Genomic DNA, 22,352 nt, shown 5'->3' on the forward strand with positions numbered 1-22,352 from the left:
AAGAGCCTCCGGACAGAGAATTGACAGGGTAGTTGGAAAACCAACAACGAAAAGAACAATATAGTAGTGGGCTTATGAAAATCATCTCAACAAATATGAGGTGACAAACAACCACTAAAAGAAACAAGGATAGATTGGGAGAAACAAGATATGAACACTTTCTAACACTAAGAGGCTACATTGAGAACTCGGATTAATGACAAGCACCATGATAGCAACAAACCATAGGAAAAGCTTTAGGTGAAATCCAAACCAAGATAGCTCACTGAATAAATCATGGGTTGAAATATCTTAACACCATAGAATCGGTGGGTTTAATTATCTCATCCTTGAAAGAAAATCTCTTCGAGACTCCTACACTAACAAGAATGCTATAATACCACCTCAAAGGATAAAGGAAGAACAATTGCACTTGGAAATGCGAGAGAAGAAAACTTGAGGTTCTCCAACAGAATCTTGAAGAACACTTGAGAATGAATCACATCCTTGAAGAACCACCATGAAGGACCACCGTATACAAATGAATGATGCAATGATATGAAGGTAGAAAAGAATAAGATTATGACCTTACCAAGATTTAGATGAAGCTTCACAAAGAGATACTTGATAAAACTTGGAACTCCGGAAAAGAAAAGATAAGAACACTTGAGAAAAGGAATTGATGTCATGAGCCACTCCGGAAGAAGAACTGAAATCATTTGATAAAACAAGAATAAGAGTTATGTTATGCTTATCCTTCATCAAGTTTAATTGATGTCAATCAATGGATTTAGCATACAACTTATTATTCTTGAAAGAATCTTGAAGAGACAGAGAGACAAGCACCACTCGAAGCATAATTGAAGGAAGCACCGATAAGAATTCACACTTAAATGGGAACACCACGAATTAATGGAGATACATGCAAATGAAGAGATCATGAGCCACCTGAGAGAATACTAGAACAAGGCACCGGAATAACCGAGAGACGAACGAAGAGACAACAATGGAGAAGAATTAAGGATGAAAGCTGAAAGCTGAGAACGAATAAGTCTTCTGAAATGATGGCCTTCGGAGGATCGAGAAATAAAAACAACTCAGAAATGCACTGGATAGCAAGAAAGGGATTACTCATGATTGGAACAATTAAGATGACGACACCAAGCTGAAATGATGAATCTGCAAGAAATGAACCAAGATTCGAGAGAAACACTCCTTCAGATTGCAAACCGAGAATGATGACGAGAAACAGCACCAAGGATAAAGAGATACTCCGGAATAGTGAAGAATGAAAGGTTGATCTAAAGAATGAATTAATTGAAATAGATCTTGAAGAAGGGATATGACTGATGAAATTCATACTTACGTCATAGTTGAAAAGATTTAGAGGTCTCTGGAAAAGATTAAAAGAGCCAGGAAAGATCCTGGGAAAGAACCTGTGGGTTATGGGCCCACTCAAAGAAATCACCGTTAGAAAAATATTGCTTAGAAGAGAGATATTGCACCGGTATGAATAGAACTAGATAAGGTTGAGAACCTCAAAATAATTAAAAGATTGGAAACAAGAACTTCTAAGATAGCTTCAACGCTCCGGATAGAAAAGACAGGAATGAATAACAAGATAGGCTCATAAGAATTCCCAACATAGGAAAGAATTACAAGGATGAATGGATAAGATGACACGGACAACTAAATTGAATTCACCGGAAAAATAACAAGACCGAATAAGGATGAACATGAATATCGTGAGAATCATCACAATGAATCACCGGGTACAAAAGGGAGAAGAGATAGCGGAAGCATCACTGAATATGAAGGCACTAGAATGATGACTGAAACATTGAAGAAAAGGGCGGGAGGGCGGGAAAAACAAAGACAAATTGGTACAGATGAGATGAACTCCGGAATAAAATGAGAGAATGATCTTGCAAAAATTGAAGAGGATTGAATCCACTTGGAGAGAACCACACCGGTTGGAAAAGAATTAACATGACGACTCTGGTTGACAAGAATTAATAAGACAAATGATTAAGCAAAAGGATTATCACTCTCATAGAAATATGAGAACCGCTCTTGGAAATATATGAAATCACCATCTGACATCAAAGCAACTCGAATTACCACATTCAACAAAACAAAGGATGATGCTTATGAAACAAGCCAGAACAAACTCATGAGAAAGATTTCATCCGATATTTTCGTGGACAGGAATCGACTAGATGTCGAACCCCAACCTAACATCATGCATTTGTTGGAAGTTTGTCCTATAAGCAACTACTTGAATTCCCACCTATGAATTCCCGAAATATCTGGTCATGCAATCTGGTACGCGGATACAAGGAGTAATATCACACAACTCCTATACTAACCCGCCACCTGTATCACATCGGTCAACACACAACCAGAATCTCGGACCTTCATCTACTACAGACCCTCGTGATCACAACAATACAAAGTATGGCAGTACTCCCGAACAATCTGCACCAGTACTGGGGACATCGGGGTTATCTCGCCACTACTAATATTGAAGCAATTACGAACATCCTTCGTTCTGATATACTAAGAAATCTGAATGATAACGATGTGCTCAAGAATCCCCTGGAGCTCAACTCCCCTGAAACTCAAAGCACATAGGAGGCACCAAGACAGAACTCCGTCACATCGGCATCATATAGACTCCAAAAATATCCGCGTGATCCTAAAATTTTGAGTGAGAAGAGGAGTAGAATTAAATTATTACGTCAAGATTCCTCTCCACAGCATAGAAGAGGAGAAAAAAGAATCCTACTCTCCGATATATAACTAGACTCAAAGCAATTTTTCACTAGACTCGACTCGGCCAAGTTCGATCAATCAAGGGGGCTCCTAGGTCGATACTGCTCTGATACCAACTTGTCACGCCAAAGATGCGACCCTATCCTCAAAATGGCACGAAGGCCTCGTTAGGGATAGAAGCGCATCTCGTCGTGTCGCAAGAATGGATATCGTTACAAGTAGATGTACTGAAAAGAAGAGATATATATATAGAGTTGGCTTACACTCGCCACAAGCTACATCAGAGTCACATCAGTACATTACATAATCATCAAGAGTAAGAGCAGGGTTCGACTACGGACGAAATCAAACGACAAAAGAAGAACGATGTCCATCCTTGCTATCCCAGGCTGCCGACCTGGAACCCATCCTAGATCGATGAAGAAGAAGAAGAAGAAGCAACTCCAAATGAACAATCAACGCGCTCGCGTCAAGTAACCTTTACCTGTACCTGCAACTGGTGTTGTAGTAATCTGTGAGCCACAGGGGACTCGGCAATCTCATTTCCAAAGGTATCAAGACTAGCAAAGCTTAACGGGTGAGGTATGATTAAGTAGTGAGGTTGCAGCAGCGGCTAAGCATATATTTGGTGGCTAACTTACGAGTACAAGAAATAAGAGGGGAAGATCTACGCATAGCGGACGTGAACTACGGATGATCAAATGAATGATCCTGAACACCTACCTACGCCAGACATAACCCCACCGTTTTCTCGATCGGAGAAAGAACTCACGAAAGAGACAGTCACGGTTACGCACACAGTTGGCATGTTTTATTTAAGTTAACCTCAAGTTATCGAGAACCAGTGTTAAACAAAGCTTCCACGTTGCCACATAACCGCGGGCACGGCTTTCCGAAAAGATTTAACCCTGCAGGGGTGCTCCAACTAGTCCATCACAAATTACCACAAGCCGCATAGAAATCCTCAATCATGAAGCTCGCGATCTCGTCGGATTCCCTAGTGGAAAACCACAACTCTGAGATTACCCAAAGCATCACCGGAATCCCGATGCACAAGATATCTCGTCAAAGGTAAAACTAATCCAGCAAGGCCGCCCGACGTGTCGACGATCCCGATAGGAGACGCGTATCTCGTTCTCAGGACACGACGGGTAAGCATAGCGTACGGTGGCCTGATAGAAATCTCCCGAGTTGCCCCGGGTTGGCCCTGCAAACGGCTCTAGTTTTGGACCAGCACCAACAGCACTGCCCCCCTGTATTATGTAGAATTACTCCTCGGGTAGCGCTAACTCCCTATGCATTTCAATATTATCAAGTTATTATGTTGGGCAAATAGTACCAATGTTGGGCCTTGCCAGACCACCTTTAATCTAAAACGAATTATCAAGGCGGTCCCCATAACAACCCCGATCGTGTTAGGAGCGCTCAGTTATGGAACATAACACCGGTAGCCGAAACTAAGGGGGCAAAGGTGGAACAAAACACCACGCTAGAAAGGCCGAGCCTTCCACCTTTTACCAAGTATATCGGTGCATTAAATTAAATAGCATTTAATAGGGTGATATAACAAGGAACCCATGTTTTCACATGGAAGCATCTGCACCTGCAACTAGCAACGCTATCAACAGGGTTAAGCAAGCAGTAACATAGCCAATCAGTGGTTTGCTAGGTCGAACAGGTTGAAGGTTATCATGGCATTGTTGAGAGGCTGATATTTAACATGTGGTAGGCAACGAGACATAATTGATAGAAACGGTAATACTAGCATGGCAATGATAGTAATGGTATCTGGGGAAATGGTCATCTTGCCTGAGATCCCGCTTGGAAGAAGAATGACTCCGTGAAGCAGACGAACCGACATAGTCGAACGGGTCCTCACACTCCGACACGCTTGCGGAACTCTATCGAGACGAAGAAAGTCGGAAACAAGAATCAACACACGATATTCACCACACGATGCACAACATGATGCATAACCTACTATGATGCATGATTAGTTCATTGATGCAAGGGATGGCATGGCAATTCACCTCACGCAAACACTACACATTAAGTGAAGCTCGATATGCAATGGGTTGCATATCGACGAAACTCCACGTTTAATTATTAGTTCACTCCCGTTAATTTACCGGCAAGGTTAAATGTTTTTAACATGGCAAGGGGTGAAGCGACGGTTCTACGTGGCATCCTAGTAGGGTAACACGCGAGACATAGATCGGAGCTACGTTACAAGAGACATGCAACACAAGACAATTATGCCATGAATGCGTCATGCATGCGAGTTCAAACATCACGGGCAAGAAGAGAAGGAAACATGTGTCGCCATGGCGAGCGAGAGGGAACCATGGCAGCAAAACGGAAACGATGCCACGGCAACGTACCTATCCCGATACTCAACGAGCAATCGTGCCAACGTATAGGAAGCGTGTGCGGGAACGGTAAATAAGATGGGGTGATCCCGTATCTCGGGTTCCCATGTGTCGAGGCACGACGAAAGAAGACAACGTGCAACGGGCATATATACGGTGCAAACATACATACAACTCATACATCACATTCGTTCGGTTCATGACAACGTCTCATCGGTATACCTTCGAAGCGTGGGATTCGAAGCGGATCGGTTCGTAGCGTACGTCGTGGTCGTCGTGGAAGTAGTGGTACTCGGGTCACGTCGACGGTAGTCGTTCGCTCGCGTCGTGGTTCTCGGTCTTCGGCGTCGGTAGTCGATCACGTCTTCCGAAGATGGTCGGGGGTCGTCGTTGTACCCGCTGATCTTGTCGGTCCCATGAAGGAGGGGATGGTCCTTGCGAACTTCGGCGTCGGCAAGCGGCCGCAACAACTAGTCTAGCAGCAATCTCGGCAAGCAGCAAGCACGACTACCTAGCCTAGCAGCAACAACTACTACAGCAACACGCAAACAAGCAGAGCAAGCTATCATGCCTCAGCTAGCAACCTAGCAACACTAGCTAGCATCAACATATCTATTAGCAGGCAAGCAAAGTCACAGCAACAGCTCTAGCTATATCAGAAGTGGCTAAGGCACAACACACGGCAACAGCAAAAACAGGAACAGCAACAGCGGCAGCTAACGGCGACGAGCAGCGACAGGAACCAGCAACTAGCACGGCACAACAAGCAGCAGCTTCACACAGCAACAGCAGCAGCAGGCAGCGACAACAATAGCACACAGCAGCAACATGCATCAGCAAGAGCTAGAGGCACGCACAACAACATCAACAACTCAGGTAGGCATCAGCGACAGCGGCAGCAAATCGGCACAACAACAACAACAATACACGATAGCGGTGCAGCAGCGGCAAGCTCGGCAGCGACATCAGCAAAACGGCACGAGGAGGCCGGGCCAGGGCGACGAGCTGGGGACGGCCACGGCGGGCGACGCGGGCAGGGCACCGGCGGCGAGCTCGGCACGATGCTGGCGCGGGATCTAGGCGGCGGGGCGGCGCGGCTCGGGAGACGGCGAGGCGGCTCGGGGAACAACAAGGAGGAGAGGGGCGAGGCGGCCGGCGGCGCGCATGGCGGGGCGAGGCCAAGGTGAGGAGACCAGGGCGGGGAGCGGCGGCGCTCGGGGCTGGCGGCGGCAACCGGCGGCGAGGCAGAGGAGGAGCATGGAGGAGGGAGATGGCGACGGGAGAACCAAAGGGGATCGATGGGAGTCTCGGGGTGGCTGACGGCGCAAGGGGGAGGACGTGGGGCGAGGGGAGACTCGCTAGGGCAGAGGAGCCGGTCCAGCTGGGCCTGGCCGACTGGGCCTCTCCCTCATTGTTTTTTTTAAAACGGAAAAAAACTAAAACCTTTTAAAGAGTTAAAAATTTAAACCCTTTTGAAGAATTAAAATAAAACTCTTTTAACAAGAAAATAAAAATAACTCCTTTCTTGCAAAAGAATAAAACCAAACCCCTTTTGAAGAATTAAAATAAAACTCTTTTAACAAAAGAATAAAAATAACTCCTTTCTTGCAAGATAATAAAAAAAATAAACAAAAGGACAACAAATAAAGGAAACCCAAGGGTTGCCCCCACATTTAACTTTTAAAAGAAGACGCTTTTTTTGACGGGGTGAAAACTGAACTTTAGCGAAACCACAAAAACAAATAAAGAGGAGTTAGAAGGTTTTAGGTCCGCGGTGCAACAGGGTTTAGCGGTGGCTCTCACGCACCCTCTCTCAACACTCCAACAAAACAACGCCACTCACAAGGCACTAACACCCAACAACACGACAACAAGCAACACCGACAAAACACAGTTGACATGATGCCATGCATGATGCCATGATGCCCAAGATGAATGCAACAACAAAATATCACACGACGGAAACGGAAATAACAGGGGAATCTTCTGGGGCGTCGGCATCGGGCTATCACATAGATCTAGCTCTCCTAGATATGAATTGCCTGATATACCTGAGGGTTACGTTATGGAGGGAGAGATAGATGAGGATTTTCTTGCGTGTAAGGATGCCTATGACGCTGAGAAATTAATTCTCAAGTGGAAGGAAAAATGTCGTGAAGCTAGGATGAAAAATGACCCGAAGTTTGCCACTTCGCCTATCTTTGTCACCGATAAGGATTATAAATTCTCTGTCGACCCTGAGATAATCTCTCTAGTCGAATCTGATCCTTTTCATGGTTATGAGTCTGAGACGGTCATATCCCATCTTGCCAAACTATCCGAAATAGCCAACCTCTTCACTAATGAGGAGAAGATCCGCCACTACTGTATCCTTAAGCTGTTTCCTTTCTCTCTAAAGGATGATGCTAAAGCCTGGTTCACCTCTCTTGCTCCTGGATGTGTGCGTAGTCCCCAGGAGATGGTCTATTACTTTTGTGAGAAATATTTCCCTGCCCATAAGAAGCAAGCTGCCTTGCAGGAAATATACAACTTTGCTCAACTCCAAGAAGAGAGTCTTCCACAAGCTTGGGGGAGGCTCGTCCAGCTTCAGAATGCTTTGCCTGATCACCCTCTTAAGAAGAACGAGATACTTGATATCCTCTATAACGGACTTACCGATGCCTCTAGAGACCACCTAGATAGTTGTGCCGGTTGTGTTTTTAGGGAACGAACTGTAGAACAAGCTAAGACTATACTGAATAACCTCTTGATCAACGATAATGCTTGGACCATTCCCGAACCACCTCCTAAGCCAACTCCTAAGAAAAGAGGTATTCTATTCCTCAGTCCCGAAGATATGCAAGAAGCCAAGAAATCTATGCAAGAGAAAGGCATTAGAGATGAAGATGTCAAAAATCTACCACCTATCAAAGAGATCCATGGTCTCGATAATCCGGTACAGGTAGTAGAAGTGAATTCTCTGCGTAGGTTTGATGAGAGTGATATTACTTTTGATAAACCTGCTAGCCTATGCTTTGATGAATTTGACAACTTTGTTGCCAAACAACAGAGTTTCAATGATTATGTTAGCAGACATTTGGAACAAAGTACTCATATGCTTAGCCATTTAAGTGCTTGCGTAGACAGAAATGTCAATGCTCTGAAGCTTCTGAGTAAACATGCCTCTATGATTACTACTCAAGTAGAACAAGTACTTAGCTCAGAATGACCTGCTCAATGAATTAAATGACAACTCTGTCAGAGTCATTACTAGAGGAGGCAAAATGACTCAGGAACCTTTGTATCCTGAAGGTCATCCTAATAGAATTGATCAAGATTCTCAAGGAATCAATACTGATACACCTAGTCGTCCTAAGGAGAAGAAGAAGGATGATAGAAGCCTGCATGCTAGTTCACCAAATACTGTCACACCTGAAGAACCTAATGTTATTTCTGCGTCTGATGCAGAAACACAATCAGGTGATGAACATGAACCTGGTGACAATATGGACAGTGATGTTCATAATAATGCTGAACCTAGCCATGATGAGGATGTGGAGATTGAACCTACGGTTAATCCTCATAATCCACAACCTAAGAGATACGATAAGAACGACTTCACTGCTAGGAAGCATGGTAAAGAAAGAGAGCCATGGGTTCAGAGACCTATGCCCTTTCCTCCTAAGCCATCCAAGAAAAAGGATGATGAGGATTTTGAGCGCTTCGTTGAAATGATAAGACCCGTCTTTCTGCAGATGCGGTTAACTGATATACTCAAGATGTCTCCGTATGCCAAGTACATGAAAGATATCGTGACTAATAAACGGAAGATACCAGATCTTGAGATCTCCAGCATGCTTGCCAACTACACTTTCAAAGGTGGAACTCCTAAGAAACTTGGTGATCCCAGAGTGCCCACTATACCTTGCTCCATTAAAGGAAACTACGTAAGAACTGCCTTATGTGACCTTGGAGCCGGTATTAGTGTTATGCCGCTTTCTCTTTATCGTAGACTTGAGTTGGATAAGTTGACACCCATTGAAATTTCTCTGCAAATGGCCGACAAATCAACTGCTTTCCCTATCGACATTTGCGAGGATGTGCCAGTTGTGGTTGCTAATACCACTATCTTAACAGACTTTATTATCTTGGATATCCCCGAGGATGATGCCATGGCTATCATCCTCGGAAGACCCTTTTTAAACACTGCAGGGCCTGTTATAGATTGCAACAAAGGAAATGTCACTTTCCATGTCAACGGTAATGAGCACACCGTGCACTTTCCGAAGAAACGATATCCAGTACATTGCATCAATGCTATCGAAAAGACTTCATCGATTCTCATTGGGAGCTTCGAATGCCCTATTCCTCGTGTCAAGATGAAGTATGATTTGCTTGTTGGGGAGATTCATATCCCCATTGAGGTGACTTAGTGGCTATTCGAAAATTCTCCGTTCTCTCTTGCGATTCGAGAAAGTTTTGTCATGAGGACTTGATCAATCCCATTGACGGATTTCTTCCGATGACCATGAAACGGATGAATCAGAGAGTCACATACCTGTGTTTTGAGTTTTCCTTTTCTGTTGCTTAGAAGATAAATGATAGAATTAGTTTAGCTTTTCCTATTTTCTGTTTTAGCGTCCTGGAGAAAAATACCTCGAAAATAAAAGTTCTCCGATGGTCCTGAAAATTTAGTATGATTTTTTCTAGATTTTTTTAAAATTTCTGGGCCTGAGAGCTGGACTGGGGGCCTGACCAGTGGGCCACAAGCTCCCCCACCGCCACCTACCCCCCTGGTGGCGGGGTGCAAGCTTGTGGGGCCCACAGGCACCCCCTCCACTCATTCCAACTTCCAGCCTCTTCTTCCACCTCCAGAAAAAATTGTTTCGCAGCTCAAACCCGTGTTCTTGCTCATTTGGCTATGATTTTCGATCTCCTTGCTCAAAGCACCATTCTCCGAACTGTTTTGGGGAAATTGCTCCTTTGTAAGTGACTCCTCCATTGGTCCAATTAGTTTTTGCTCTAGTGCTTTATCCTTCACGAATTATTGCTACCTTGGTGACCCTGTTCTTGAGCTATAAATGTTGATTTTAGCTGGTTCCAAGTAGTTTTAGCGCGTGATACGGTCTCTAGGCACTAGTAGGAGTAGTTGCTACAAGTTGGGTTAATCCTTATTCACTTTTCTTTCGAAGTCTTTAAAAATTTCAGAATTTTTCAGAGCTAGATAAAGGAAAAGATGAGGAGGTTCTTGAGAGGCTCTTCAAGCCGTAACACCAAGGAGGATGAGAAGAATCACCCCAAGTACGTAGTCCCTCGAGTCACAGAAGTTCGAGCGTGCGAGTGGCCAAGTGATGAATTTTAGCGCGCTGCCGGACTTTATGAAGACTTTTATTACTTGGTGGAGAACGCAGGTCTTACTGCGTTCGTTTAAGATAAGTGCCCACAATATCTCCTCCTCACCAATATTTTCGTTCAAAGCTTCAACTTTTATCCGAGGAAGAATCCTCCCATGGTTGAGTTCATGATTTACGATATCCCCCAGTGCATTACGCTACAGGACTTTTGCAATGTATGCAAATTACCTTATGTTGGGGATATCCGTGACCCTCGTCCACGGGCTTGGAGGATTTCATTGGTTCTATTGCTGTTGGAGAGGAGAGAGGAGTGTCTCACGCTAGAATTGCTAGCATACATTTTCCTGTGCTTCGGTACTTCTCACTAGTTGTGGGAAAATGTTTGATTGGCCGTGGGGAGGCTGGATCACTTAGTTCTCCAGACCTTGCGGTTTTGCGCGAAGGCCTTTATAACGATAAGACTTATAGCTTGGGCGCTAGAGTAGCTCAACGGTTGAACCTGAACCGTTCTAAAGGAGTCGTCTATGGAGGTATCTATGCTACCCATCTTGCCAGACACTTTGAGATACCCATTAGACTGGGAGAGGAAGGAGAGATGCTTCTCCCTGAGAGATATCTGGATTATGACAGCATCGTTCGCCATGATTTTCTGGATAGAGATGCTAGTAGATGGATGATTTATAACCTGGTATTTAGTCTGGGTACTCGGGAGACTATCACTTTGCCTGCTCCTTCTTTGTTTGATCTTCATGCAGGCAGGTACACTATTATGCCCGCGGACATCTACGCATATTGGGGCTTGGCCCAACCACAGGCGCCCGCGCCCGAGCCGCCAGTCGAGTACCAGACGCCAGTTTATCAATGCGAGCCAGAGGAGCTCACATAGCAGTGACATCCGCAGTCTGCTCCGGAGTATCCTGGAGCTGGTTATTTCCCACCATGGGAGTAGACCAAGCTAGGCCAAAAGCCTAAGCTTGGGGGAGTACGTGTTCTCACTGACTTTAAATTCATGCTTATGCTTTTGCTTTGTTAGCCGGTGTTTACACTTTGCAACTGTATTATCCATGCTAGTTTATTTTCGTTTTCTTGTTTTCTTGTTTTTTGTCCTTTTGTGAAAACCCAAAAAGATTTTTCTTTCTTCTTTTGCTTGTTGGGAGCTTTCTCGTGTAAATAGTTTTCTTTTTCTTTGTGTCAAGGTAGAAGATATTGGTTACAATGTTTATTGGTTCTTGCATGCTTACCTGTTTAGCTTTCAAAGAGCCATATTATTTTGTCTTCTCCTCTGTGTTTGCCTGCAGATTCAGCTTAGTCCAATGCGCTTATTATTGTTTTCATCGTTCGATCGTGCAAATGAAAGGCAACAACGATGGTATATGATGAAGTGACTCAGACTGGAAAGCTGGTATGAACTCTATCTATTTGGTTTTTTGTAAATATGACTAGCTTGTCGACCCAGATTTAGCTTTGTTGTGAGAGAACCATGTTTGTAATAACAACTTAGAGATCATAGTTTCTGATGCCATGCTTATTTAGCTGAGTGCTTATAATGGTTTGTCTTGATTGCCAACATAGATTTTGAGATGACTGTGATGTAGTATGATAGGATGGTATTCTCCTTTGAATGTTTCAAGTGGCTTGACTTGGCGCATGTTCATGCATGTAGTTGTAACAAAATCAACATAGCCTCTATGATGTTCGTATTCATAGTGATTTATATCCTGTTCATGCTTGCATTCAATGTTAGTCAAACTCATTGCATCTTGATGACTGTTGTCGCTCTCTAGTTGGTCGCTTCCCAGTCTTTTGCTAGCCTTCAGTTGTACTAAGCGGGAATACTGCTTGTGCATCCACTCCCATAAATCCAAAAGTTTTTCCATAAGAGTCCACCATACCTACCTATTTGCGGTATCTACCTGCCGTTCCAAGTAATTTTGCATGTGGCATTCTCTAAACCTTCAAGAAATAAATCTGTTTTGCATGCCCGAACCTTTCATGTGGTGATAGAGGGCTATTGGTATCTTCCATGCTAGGAGTGTTATCCTCAACATGTGTTTATTCACAGTCATTCACGAGAAGGGGCCGGTATTTGGGATGCCCAGTTCCATGCTTAAATCGAAAACATAACTGTAAAACAAGACTCCCCCGGATCGATGTTAGTATGGATGGTACCCGAGGATTCGGCTAGCCGTGGAGTGTGATTGATTTGTGGTGGGGGAGTTAAAACTTTACTTTTCTGTTTGGGAACCGCCTATAGCATGAGTAGCATGGAATATATTGAGAACTCTTGGTCATTGTGTTGACAATGAAAGCATGCCACCCAAAATTATTATCTCTATTTTCAAAGCTTGAGCTCTCGCACCTCTGCAAATCAATGCTTCCCTCTGCGAAGGGCCTGTCTATTTATTTTTCCTGTCGAGTCATCCTCCTATTTTATAAGCACCAATTAGCGAGAACCTCTGTCATTTTTATGCTTTGCTTTTGATTGATATTGAGTATGACTATGACTGGATCTTCGTTGCTATGAATTACAATGTTTAGTCAGCCCTTGATCTTTGAAAGTGCTGTGCATTTATGTTTTGCGGTCTCAGAAAGAGCCAGCGAGATACCACCTATTCATATTGCTTCATGCTTGTCTTGATTGAAGTGTTGGTATTTGAAACTCATTATTATTTGCTCGTTAGCTGATTATGCCATTGATATTAGTTTACCGTGAGAACTTTGTGTCATTTGCTTATGGGGTTAACTTGTGATCTTGCTGAAATTCTGGTTATGAGTTAGACATAGTTGCAACAACAAGATCAAACAGAGTTTGTCAAAGTTTTTCTTTCTCTCTCAGTTTGTCAACTGAGTTGCTTGAGGAGAAGCAAGGTTTTAAGCTTGGGGGAGTTGATACGTCTCCAACCAAGTGTTCACCAAGTGCTAATGCGTTGGTCCGGTTCTTTATTAAAAGGAGAACCTTAATATCCCGTAGTTCCCTTTTGGACCCCGCTGCCACGGGAGGGATGGACAATAGAGTGTTGGGGAACGTCGCATGGGAAACAAAATTTTTCCTACGCGCACGAAGACCTATCATGGTGATGTCCATCTACGAGAGGGGATGAGTGATCTACGTACCCTTGTAGATCGTACAGCAGAAGCGTTTAGAGAACGCGGTTGATGTAGTGGAACGTCCTCACGTCCCTCGATCCGCCCCGCGAACAATCCCGCGATCAGTCCCACGATCTAGTACCGAACGGACGGCACCTCCGCGTTCAGCACACGTACAGCTCGACGATAATCTCGGCCTTCTTGATCCAGCAAGAGAGACGGAGAGGTAGAAGAGTTCTCCGGCAGCGTGACGGCGCTCCGGAGGTTGGTGATGATCTCGTCTCAGCACGGCTCTGCCCGAGCTCCGCAGAAACGCGATCTAGAGGGAAAACTATGGAGGTATGTGGTCGGGCAGCCGTGAGAAAGTCGTCTCAAATCTGCCCTAAAAGCCCCATATATATAGGAGGAGGGAGGGGGACCTTGCCTTGGGGTCCAAGGGATCCCCAAGGGGTCGGCCGAGCCAGGGGGAGGACTCTCCCCCCCCAAACCGAGTCCTACTTGGTTTGGTGGGAGGGAGTCCTTCCCCCTTCCCACCTCTCCCTTTTTTTTTCTTTCCTTTGATATTTTCTCTCTTGGCGCATAGGGGATTGGTGGGCTGTCCCACCAGCCCACTAAGGGCTGGTGTGACCCCCCCAAATACCTATGGGCTTCCCCGGAGTGGGTTGCCCCCCTCCGGTGAACTCCCGGAACCCATTCGTCATTCCCGGTACATTCCCGGTAACTCCGAAAACCTTCCGGTAATCAAATGAGGTCATCCTATATATCAATCTTCATTTCCGGACCATTCCGGAAACCCTCGTGACGTCCGTGATCTCATCCGGGACTCCGAACAACATTCGGTAACCAACCATATAACTCAAATACGCATAAAACAACGTCGAACCTTAAGTGTGCAGACCCTGCGGGTTCGAGAACTATGTAGACATGACCCGAGAGACTCCTCGGTCAATATCCAACAGCGGGACCTGGATACCCATATTGGATCCTACATATTCTACGAAGATCTTATCGTTTGAACCTCAGTGCCAAGGATTCGTATAATCCCGTATGTCATTCCCTTTGTCCTTCGGTATGTTACTTGCCCGAGATTCGATCGTCAGTATCCGCATACCTATTTCAATCTCGTTTACCGGCAAGTCTCTTTACTCGTTCCGTCATACAAGATCCCGCAACTTACACTAAGTTACATTGCTTGCAAGGCTTGTGTGTGATGTTGTATTACCGAGTGGGCCTCGAGATACCTCTCCGTCACACGGAGTGACAAATCCCAGTCTTGATCCATACTAACTCAACTAACACCTTCGGAGACACCTGTAGAGCATCTTTATAGTCACCCAGTTACGTTGCGACGTTTGATACACACAAAGCATTCCTCCGGTGTCAGTGAGTTATATGATCTCATGGTCATAGGAATAAATACTTGACACGCAGCAAACAGTAGCAACAAAATGACACGATCAACATGCTACGTCTATTAGTTTGGGTCTAGTCCATCACATGATTCTCCCAATGATGTGATCCTGTTATCAAGTGACAACACTTGCCTATGGCCAGGAAACCTTGACCATCTTTGAACAACGAGCTAGTCAACTAGAGGCTTACTAGGGACAGTGTTTTGTCTATGTATCCACACAAGTATTGTGTTTCCAATCAATACAATTATAGCATGGATAATAAACGATTATCATGAACTAAGAAATATAATAATAACTAATTTATTATTGCCTCTAGGGCATATTTCCAACAGTCTCCCACTTGCACTAGAGTCAATAATCTAGTTCACATCACCATGTGATTCCAACGAATCCAACACCCATATAGTTATGGGGTCTGATCACGTCTTGCTCGTGAGAGAGGTTTTAGTCAACGGTTCTGAAACTTTCAGATCCGTGTGTTCTTTACAAATCTTTATGTCATTTTACAGATGCTGCTACTACATGCTATTCGGAAATGCTCCAAATATCTACTCTACTATACGAATCCGTTTCACTACTCATAGTCATTCGGATTAGTGTCAAAGCTTACATTGACGTAACCCTTTACGACGAACTCTTCAACCACCTCCATAATCAAGAAAAATTCCTTAGTCCATTAGTTACTAAGGATAAATTTGGACCGCTGCCAGTGATTCAATCATGGATCACTCTCTGTACCTCTCAACATACTTTGAGTCAAGGCACACATCAGGTGCGGTACATAGCATGGCATACTTTAGATTCTACGGCTAAGGCATAGAAGACGACCTTCGTCTATTCTCTTTATTCTGCCGGGGTCGGGTTTTGAGTCTTACTCAAATTCACACCTCACAACGCAACCAAGAACTCCTTCTTTGCTGATCTATTTTGAACTCCTTTCAAAAACTTGTCAAGGCATGCATCTTGTTGAAAACTTCCATTAAGCGCTTTTCGATCTATCTCCATAGATCTTTGATGCTCAACGTTCAAGTAGCGTAATCCAGGTACTCCTTTGAAAACTTCTTTCAAAACAACCTTGTATGCTTTACAAAAATTCTACATTACTTCTGATCCACAATATGTCAACCACATATACCTATCAGAAATTCTATAGTGCTCCCACTCACTTCTTTGGAAATACAAGTTTCTCATAAACCTTGTACAAACCCAAAATCCTTGATCATCTCATCAAAGTGTATATTCCAACTCCGAGATGCTTGCACCAGTCCATTGAAGGATCACTGGAGCTTGCATACTTGCTAGTATCTTTAGGATCGACAAAACCTTCTGGTTGTATCACATACAATGTTTGCTCAAGGAAACCGTCGAGGAAACAATGTTTTGACATCCTACGTGCAATATTTCATAAATAATGCATCAACAACTAACATAATTCTAACAGACCTTTAGCATCGCTACGAGTGAGAAAGTCTCATCATAGTCAACTGTTTGATCTTGTCGAAAAACATCTTTGTGACAAGTCGAGCTTTTATTAATAGTGACTTATCACCATCATCGTCTGTCTTATTTTAAAGATCCATCTTTACTCAATAGTCCTATGACCATCAAGTAATTCTTCCAAAGTCTACACTTTGGTTTCATACATGGATCCTCTCTCGGATTTCATGGCTTCCAGCCATTTGTCGGAATCCGGGCCCACCATCGCTTTCTCCATAACTCGTAGGTTCACTGTTGCTCAACAACATGACCTCCAAGACAGGGTTACCGTACCACTCTGCAGCAGTACGCGACCTTGTCGACCTACGAGGTTTGTAGTAACTTGATTCGAAGCTCAATGATCATCATCATCAGTTTCCACTTCAATTGGTGTAGGCGCCACATGAACAACTTCCTGCGCCCTGCTACACACTGGTTGAAGTGATGGTTCAATAACCTCATCAAGTTCTACTACCCTCCCACTCAATTCTTTCGAGAGAAACCTTTCCTCGAGAAAGGATCCGTTTCTAGAAACAAACACTTTGCTTTCGGATCTGAGATAGGAGATGTACCCAACTGTTTTGGATATCCTATGAAGATGCATTTATCCGCTTTGGGTTCGAGCTTATCAGACTGAAACTTTTTCACATAAGTGTCGAAACCCCAAACTTTCAAGAAACGACAGTTTAGATTTCTCTAAACCTCAGTCTATACTGTGTCATCTCAACGGAAATACGTGGTGCCCTATTTAAAGTGAATGTGGTTGTCTCTAATGCATAACCCATAAACGATAGTGGTAATTCGATAAGAGACATCACAGCATGCACCATACTAAATAGTGCGTGGCTATGACGTTCAGACACATCATCACACCATGATGTTCCAGGTGGCATGAACTGTGAAACAACTTCCACATTGTCTTAACTGTGTACCAAAAACTCGTAACTCAGATATTCATTTCTATGATCATATCGTAGACAGTTCATCCTCTTGTTACGATGAACTTCACTCTGAAACAGAATTGAACTTTTCAATATTTCAGACTTGTGATTCATTAAGTAAATACTCCTGTATCTACTCAAGTCGTCAGTGAAGTAAGAACATAATGATATCCACTGCGTGCCTTAGCACTCACTGGACTGCATACATCAAAATGTATCACTTCCAACAAGTTACTATCTTGTTTAATCTCAATGAAAACAAGGCCTTGCTCATGTGGTATGATTTGCATGTCACTAGTGATTCGAAATCAGGTGAGTAAAGATCCATCAGCATGGAGCCTCTTCATGCAATTTATACTAACATGACTCAAGTGGCAGTGCCACAAGTAAGTGGTACTATCATCATTTAACTCGTATCTTTTGGCACCAATGTGTAACACTACAATCGAGATTCAATAAACCATTGAAGGTGATTATTCAAGCAAATAGAGTAACCATTATTCTCTTTGAATGAATAATCGTATTGCAATAAACACGATCCAATCATGTTCATGCTTAACGCAAGCACCAAATAACAATTATTTAGGTTCAACACCAATCCCGATGGTAGAGGGGGCGTGTGACGTTTGATCATATCAACCTTGGAAACACTTCCAACACGTATCGTCACCTCGCCTTTAGCTAGTCTCCGTTTATGCCGTAGCTTTCATTTCGCGTTACTAATCACTTAGCAACCGAACCGGTATCCAATAACCTCGTGCTACTAGGAGTACTAGTAAAGTACACATCAACATCATGTATATCAAATACACTTCTTCCGACTTTTGCCAGCCTTCTTATCTACCAAGTATCTAGAGTTGCTCCGCCTCAGTGACTGTTCCCCTCATTACAGAAGCACTTAGTCTCAGGTTTGTGTTTAATCTTGGGTCTCTTCATTAGTGCAGCAACTGTTTTGCCGTTCCACGAAGTATCCCTTCTGGCCCTTGCCTTTCTTGAAACTTAGTGGTTTTACTAACCATCAACTATTGATGCTCCTTCTTGATTTCTACTTTCGCAGTGTCAAACATCGCGAATCACTCAAAAGATCATAGTATCTATCCTTGATATGTTATAGTTCATCACGAAGCTCTCATAGCTTGGTGGCAGTGACTTTGGAGAACCATCACTATCTCATCTGGAAGATTAACTCCCACTTGATTCAAGCGATTGTCGTACTCAGACAATCTGAGCACATGCTCAACGATTGAGCTTTTCTCCTTTACTTTGTGGACAAAGAATCTTGTTTGGAGGTCTCGTACCTCTTAACAAGGGCACAAGCATGAAATCACAATTTCATCTCTTCGGAACATCACTTATGTTCCGTGACGTTTTACAACGTTTTCGGCGCCTTGCTTCTAAGCCATTAAGTATCTTGCACTGAACTATCGTGTAGTCATCAGTAACGTGTATGTCGGATGTTCATAGCATCCACAGACGACGCTCGAGGTGCAGCACACCGAGTGGTGCATTAAGGACATAAGCCTTCTGCGTAGCAACGAGGACAATCCTCGGTTTTACAGACTCAGTCTGCAAAGGTTGCTACTATCAATTTTCAACTAAATTTTCTCTAGGAACATATAAAAACAGTAGAGCTATAGCGTAAGCTACATCGTAATTCGCAAAGACCATTAGACTATGTTCATGACAATTAGTTCAATTAATCATATTACTTAAGAACTCCCACTCAAAAAGTACATCTCTCTAGTCATTTGAGTGGTACATGATCCAAATCCACTATCTCAAGTCCGATCATCACGTGAGTCGAGAATAGTTTCAGTGGTAAGCATCTCTATGCTAATCATATCAACTATACGATTCATGCTCGACCTTTCGGTCTCATGTGTTCCGAGGCCATGTCTGCACATGCTAGGCTCGTCAAGCTTAACCCGAGTGTTCCGCGTGCGCAACTGTTTTGCACCCGTTGTATGTGAACGTTGAGTCTATCACACCCGATCATCACGTGGTGTCTCGAAACGACGAACTGTAGCAACGGTGCACAGTCGGGGAGAACACAATTTCGTCTTGAAATTTTAGTGAGAGATCACCTCATAATGCTACCGTCGTTCTAAGCAAAATAAGGTGCATGAAAGGATTAACATCACATGCAATTCATAAGTGACATGATATGGCCATCATCACGTGCTTCTTGATCTCCATCACCAAAGCACCGGCACGATCTTCTTGTCACCGGCGCCACACCATGATCATCCATCAACGTGTTGCCATCGGGGTTGTCGTGCTACTCATGCTATTACTACCAAAGCTACATCCTAGCAAAATAGTAAACGCATCTGCAAGCACAAACGTTAGTATAAAGACAACCCTATGGCTCCTGCCGGTTGCCGTACCATCGACGTGCAAGTCGATATTTCTATTACAACATGATCATCTCATACATCCAATATATCACATCACATCGTTCGCCACATCACATCACAAGCATACCCTGCAAAAACAAGTTAGACGTCCTCTAATTTTGTTGTTGCATGTTTTACGTGGTGACCAAGGGCATCTAGTAGGATCGCATCTTACTTACTCAAACACCACAACGGAGATATATGAGTTGCTATTTAACCTCATCCAAGGACCTCCTCGGTCAAATCCGATTCAACTAAAGTTGGAGAAACCGTCACTTGCCAGTCATCTTTGAGCAAAGGGGGTTACTCGTAACGATGAAACCAGTCTCTCGTAAGCGTACGAGTAATGTCGGTCCAAGCCGCTTCAATCCAACAATACCGCGGAATCAAGAAAAGACTAAGGAGGGCAGCAAAACACACATCACCGCCCACAAAAACTTTTGTGTCCTACTCGAGAAGACATCTACGCATGAACCTAGCTCATGATGCCACTGTTGGGGAACGTCGCATGGGAAACAAAATTTTTCCTACGCGCACGAAGACCTATCATGGTGATGTCCATCTACGAGAGGGGATGAGTGATCTACGTACCCTTGTAGATCGTACAGCAGAAGCGTTTAGAGAACGCGGTTGATGTAGTGGAACGTCCTCACGTCCCTCGATCCGCCCCGCGAACAATCCCGCGATCAGTCCCACGATCTAGTACCGAACGGACGGCACCTCCGCGTTCAGCACACGTACAGCTCGACGATGATCTCGGCCTTCTTGATCCAGCAAGAGAGACGGAGAGGTAGAAGAGTTCTCCGGCAGCGTGACGGCGCTCCGGAGGTTGGTGATGATCTCGTCTCAGCAGGGCTCCGCCCGAGCTCCGCAGAAACGCGATCTAGAGGGAAAACTATGGAGGTATGTGGTCGGGCAGCCGTGAGAAAGTCGTCTCAAATCTGCCCTAAAAGCCCCATATATATAGGAGGAGGGAGGGGGACCTTGCCTTGGGGTCCAAGGGATCCCCAAGGGGTCGGCCGAGCCAGGGGGGAGGACTCTCCCCCCCAAACCGAGTCCTACTTGGTTTGGTGGGAGGGAGTCCTTCCCCCTTCCCACCTCTCCCTTTTTTTTTCTTTCCTTTGATATTTTCTCTCTTGGCGCATAGGGGATTGGTGGGCTGTCCCACCAGCCCACTAAGGGCTGGTGTGACCCCCCCAAATACCTATGGGCTTCCCCGGAGTGGGTTGCCCCCCTCCGGTGAACTCCCGGAACCCATTCGTCATTCCCGGTACATTCCCGGTAACTCCGAAAACCTTCCGGTAATCAAATGAGGTCATCCTATATATCAATCTTCGTTTCCGGACCATTCCGGAAACCCTCGTGACGTCCGTGATCTCATCCGGGACTCCGAACAACATTCGGTAACCAACCATATAACTCAAATACGCATAAAACAACGTCGAACCTTAAGTGTGCAGACCCTGCGGGTTCGAGAACTATGTAGACATGACCCGAGAGACTCCTCGGTCAATATCCAACAGCGGGACCTGGATGCCCATATTGGATCCTACATATTCTACGAAGATCTTATCGTTTGAACCTCAGTGCCAAGGATTCGTATAATCCCGTATGTCATTCCCTTTGTCCTTCGGTATGTTACTTGCCCGAGATTCGATCGTCAGTATCCGCATACCTATTTCAATCTCGTTTACCAGCAAGTCTCTTTACTCGTTCCGTAATACAAGATCCCGCAACTTACACTAAGTTACATTGCTTGCAAGGCTTGTGTGTGATGTTGTATTACCGAGTGGGCCCCGAGATACCTCTCCGTCACACGGAGTGACAAATCCCAGTCTTGATCCATACTAACTCAACTAACACCTTCGGAGACACCTGTAGAGCATCTTTATAGTCACCCAGTTACGTTGCGACGTTTGATACACACAAAGCATTCCTCCGGTGTCAGTGAGTTATATGATCTCATGGTCATAGGAATAAATACTTGACACGCAGAAAACAGTAGCAACAAAATGACACGATCAACATGCTACGTCTATTAGTTTGGGTCTAGTCCATCACATGATTCTCCCAATGATGTGATCCTGTTATCAAGTGACAACACTTGCCTATGGCCAGGAAACCTTGACCATCTTTGAACAACGAGCTAGTCAACTAGAGGCTTACTAGGGACAGTGTTTTGTCTATGTATCCACACAAGTATTGTGTTTCCAATCAATACAATTATAGCATGGATAATAAACGATTATCATGAACTAAGAAATATAATAATAACTAATTTATTATTGCCTCTAGGGCATATTTCCAACATAGAGGTCATGCAAGTTCTTTTCCCTAAGCACGTATGACGACACATGGAATGCATGCCTACATCACATTGACGAACGGGAGCTAGCCACATATCTCTCCGTGTTATAGCTGTTGCATGATGAATATCATCCAAACAAATCACCGACCCATTGCCTACGAGTTTGTCCTACTGCTGTTACTTGTCTTGCTCTGCTGTTGCCACTACTGTTGTTACTACTGTTACTTGTCTTGCTCTGCTGCTGCCACTACTGTTGCTACTGCCGTTACTTGT

Source organism: Hordeum vulgare, chromosome 3H (assembly GCF_904849725.1).
Source record: "Hordeum vulgare subsp. vulgare chromosome 3H, MorexV3_pseudomolecules_assembly, whole genome shotgun sequence".
NCBI lineage: Eukaryota > Viridiplantae > Streptophyta > Magnoliopsida > Poales > Poaceae > Hordeum > Hordeum vulgare.